Source organism: Oryzias melastigma, linkage group LG5 (assembly GCF_002922805.2).
Source record: "Oryzias melastigma strain HK-1 linkage group LG5, ASM292280v2, whole genome shotgun sequence".
Lineage (NCBI taxonomy): Eukaryota > Metazoa > Chordata > Actinopteri > Beloniformes > Adrianichthyidae > Oryzias > Oryzias melastigma.
The window spans coordinates 26,167,904-26,172,858 of record NC_050516.1 but is presented as its reverse complement, the minus strand read 5'-3'; positions in this window follow the sequence as shown (position 1 = coordinate 26,172,858).

Genomic DNA, 4,955 nt, shown 5'->3' with positions numbered 1-4,955 from the left:
ACTTGGAATTTTTTACAGTGCATGCACACTCCACACAGAGAGGTTCCAGCTGGGATTTGAACAAGCGAGAGTGTTAACCACTATTATGCAGCTGCCTCATGGCACCACTTAGAAAAAGGGACATTTTAGGCAATTAGTCTGTTAAAATACACAAGTTACTAAACATGTCACGAGTGAAGTGACCAAAAATTCATAATATTTTGAGATAGCAGAAAGTGATAAGATGCTGTAATGCTTTATTTTGTAAGGATCTTTTTATATCTAAATTTTGACCTCTTGAGTTTTTAGGAGCTAGTTTACTAAAGCGGTAACTTTAGTTGTTTTCTGCACCTATGGTTCCCTGTGTATGGATCGTTCTTTAGTTATTTATATAAAAAAAGTTCATCTGAGCCGCTCTTTCCACAGTCTGCCAGCTTCCTCCTTCTTCAAACACCTCATAGGATTCTTTATAGAAACTGAAATATTATGTCAAATCAGAAACGTGAAAATGCCCGGCTGCAAATTAGTGGTCCGTCAGGAAAACTTCCCCCTCGCCGTGGAGCAAATGAGTCAGCGCTAGCGTCGCTGCCAGTCTGTAGTGGCCGCTGTGGGTCCACATGCCACAACACCGCAGTGCCAATATGATCTAAGCACACACCGAGCTCCTAACGCTAAAGAAAGTAGACGTAGGGCACTACTTTCCTTACATCAGAGTCAAACCTTGAGTCTATGACATGGGTGACTCTCTTTAATAGGACATGAAGCTGAGGTTTCTGTTGCATGGGTGCAGAATCGGTTTAGAAAGCAAAGTCTAATAGAGTTGCAGCTTCACATCCTGTGTTAAGAACTGATTTAAGTGCAGCTGGTTAGGATGTAAGAGGTATAAACTGAGGCTGTGGCTACCTATTCCATTCAAAAAAGTTACTAAGACTGTTTTTAGTTTTAAAAGACAGACAGACTTCTGTAGTTACAGGATTGGTAAAAGTAGATGTTTTTTGTGGTGACGCTCTCTTATAATACCTGAGGCGTCATCAGTGACGCTTAAACACAAAATCTTTAACATTCTCTATCTTTTCAACCGTTTACATGATCAATGTGTTTCAATTAAAAAGCTAGAAAAGTTGCATTACCTGCGATAATGTTAGTGGGAATACTTTTTGCTGAAAGTATTTGCTCAAGATGCTGAAGCTTTTTGCTGAAGATGGTGACAAAATTTACTTTAATTGCTGAAGGAATTTGCTGAAAGTGCAAAAGCTATTTGCAAAATGTTAAATTTGCTAAAATATTGGAAATGTTGTTAACTACGAAGAGCACTGGAGTTGATCTAATTTTCTGAAAAAATGTAGCAGAATTGCTTAAAAATCCTCAATAGCTACATGCCAATTTTGCAAAAATGTTCAGTGTGTTACTTAAATTATGCTCTAAACTCCAAATTAGCCCCCCCAAAAAACCTCAGTACATGCTAAATTAGCCAAAAAAGGTTGTTCATTGCTTAAATACTAGCTAAATGCCAGCATAGCCTAAAATTCCTCAATAAACTAAATTAGTCAAAAACGTTAGCCTGTTGCTAAAATAGAAACTAAACTCTAAATTCGCCTATAAAAACCTCAGTAGATAAAAAAAATAGCCAAAAACGTTAGCATGTTGCTAAAAATTAGCTAAACTATAAATTAGCATAAAAAACCTTAGGAAATACCAAATTAGCCAAAAAAATAAGCTAGCACATCGCTTAAATACTTCAAAATAACCTAAAATTCCTCAGTAAACTAAATTAGTCAAAAAGGTTAGTCTGTTGCTAAAATAGAAACTAAACTCTAAATTCACCTATTCAGTAGATAAAAAAAAATAGCCAAAAAACGTTAGCATGTTGCTAAAAAAATAGCAAAACTATAAATTAGCATAAAAAACCTTAGTAGATATCAAATTAGCCAAAAAAGGTAGCCCATCACTTAAATAATTCAAAATAACCTAAAATTCTTCGGTAAACTAAATTTGTCAAAAACGTATGCTTATTGCTAAAGTCTTAGTAAACTGCAAATGTTTTTGACAATTACTATAAAACATTAAAACATAACTCATGAATATATTTAAAGGCTTGTTGCTAGTGTACTTAGGATTTTTTAATTTGAAGACTTTCTCATTCATTTCCTATAGAGCATATTTTGCTCAATATTTAAAAAAACTGTAGCTTATCGACACCAAAAATAATGTACAGAAAGGATCAGGAGAATGTGAATACTTACAAAGCATTCCCACAATTACAGCAAATCAAAGAACATAAACACTGGAGCGCCGATGTTAAAGGGTTAAAGTCAGCAGGGGTTCTCCTGCTGAAAGACCAACGTTGTCAACCTCAAAATAAACCCACAAGTCCAAGGTGTTAAAAAAAAAAAAAAAAAACTGGATGAGGCTTTTTATGGTTCAGTTTAGGGCAAAAAATAGTTGACCCTAATATGACTCATGTTCACACAACCATAAAGTGATTTAGAAGATACTCATAAACACCAATCCATTCAAAAAACACACCAAATGTTTGCCTATAGACTCCACTATTTAAGCCGTTCCCCATCGCTCCGTCGTGTGACGTAACTAAAAGCACAGACGGCTTTTTTGATATGAATTTTACAAGCCACATTAGTGTAGTTTTTCTTTCTAACAACATTTAGCAGCCCCCGCAGTGCCAGGCCCCTCTGACCACAGAGAGTGTGTCCAGGCGCTGATGTCACCCGCAGCAGCCACTTTTAATGCTCCTCCACTTCATCTTGGCAGGTCACCCTCCAGGCTGCTGTGAGGTCGTCTTCATCTTCATAACTTTCTCAATCAGAGGCATAAAAAGCAAGTGATGGATGACATCCACCTTCCACCTTGTTATTTGAAAGCAATTTGGGGATGAAGTGATGCAAAAATACAACTTTTTAACTCACTGCCATAAAAGTATACAGTTTTCAAACCATAATATGGAAAGTTTTGTACTAAATCTTACAGAAACGTATGTGTGCCTGTTAACAGGCTACACTGCCCTCTATAGGTGAAAAGGAGAAACTGCACACAAGCAAAAGAAAAAGATTAACTTTTCCTCTCAATTTTTTGAGGCATATTACCATAACACAAGTGCTGCAAAAATAAATTGACCTTCTGCATCCATTTCAAACTGCAAGTTTATTCATAAAATGGTAAAATATAGCACATATGTATAAAATGTAGAAAATTGTACACAAAATATAACATTTCACTTTCATCTATTATAGTATTTTGCTAAAAATTATAGTTTTTGATGCTAAAAATGATATTCTTTTGCCAGCAAAAAAGTCAGAATGAAAAATGACAATTACAAAAAAAAAAGAAACACACACACACGCACACACACAAAGGGGTAGCATCCTTAAAGTTCAGTAATACAAAAGAATTTTGTACAAAACATGTCATACATTCTACACAGCACTAAAAGTCGATGTTTACGTCCTTATTAATAGTGTTAATAATGAGTTATAAAAGTGTGCATCTTCTCCTCGGCCTCACTTAGATGTCTTTGGTTGGTTGCGAACTTGTTCTCATAAGTTGTGCAACAAATTCTGAAGTGGCACTTGTACATTTTGATGAAATGTCGCATAAAATGCTTTAGAAATACTTTCTTGTGGCCCCACTGAGAATTTTATCTAGTACACAAAAAAAAGATCAAAAATACTGTCTAAGTACTTTTCTGACATTAAAAAAATGGGATTCATGTGAATAGCCTGAAGAGACAGAGGTCTTTCCACACAGTGCTGTTGTCAGTGCAAAGCCACAGTATAAAATTTGATTACCTACAAAGAGCTGCAGCACACTCCCTAGGATACAGCTCAACATTTGCACAAAGTACCACCTTGTACTAGTACAATACTCTGTTACTACAGTAGTAGCAACTGTTCAGCTTTAGGCCTCTTGATCCCCTTTCCTGAATCGTCTATGCAGAACGGTCTTCTTTGGATGAAATCCAAAGTGCTGCAGCGCTGTACCATGACTGTACCTGGGTTTCTGAAATATAACAAAATTGTAACAGACAAACCAGCCCAGGTGGGGTTCATTTACCAGCATCCCATCAAAGCCAGCAGAGTCCTGCATTGATCATGTTTGGTTTTGAGCAAAGGCAGTACGGTTTTAATGTATATGTGTGGAGGTTATTGGAGATCTGTCTCATGTAGGGTATTTTATGAGAAGGCGGGTGCATTCTGTTATAAAAACAGGAATAAACAGCTGCTTTAGGAACACTTACAGTAAACATGTAGAGTGCAAACTCTCTGTCTGAAAAGGCATTTACACTAATACAAAAGACCACCTGAGTGTGTGTGTGTTGGCCTTTGTGAGTGATAATACGTGTAATCGCTGTTTATTTATGCATAAATACTGATAAACCACTTGTTTTGTTTCCTGAAAATGAGGAAAGAGACATTTTTCTCAATAGATTTCCAACTTTTCTGCTATAAACTGACAAAGGATACTAGAGTTCTAGGCAGACTATTCAAAGTAACTATCCCATGTCTCATTGTCGTACATACGGTACTCTGTATGCGTAAAGCATATTTACACGTATCCTTCTCTGCTCCAAAAGGCTATTCTGTGACTGGTTGCTATTTCATATCAGGCAAATAGTCTTTTACACAAATAAAAAAGTACCAAGGCAACAGGGATAAATGCAGTGAGAAGGACCCATAAGGCTCTAGGGTCTTTTGATATAGATTTTTTTGCAGACTGTATTAGAAGTTTGGTCTTCTTGGACATAGTAGAAAGTGTAATAATTTATGCGAGCAACAAAACTCCTGGTACAGCAGGATCCTGGCAAGCTAAACATTACACTTTGATCCATTTCATGAAATGTTCCATTCAAAGGAATAGACGCGTCTTCTTTAAAGGCTTAAGGCCACATTTCTAAACCTATAGAAAGACCATGGTCAATGGCTGATTGTTATCTAATGAGTGATTAGCTGCCCAATAGGCCT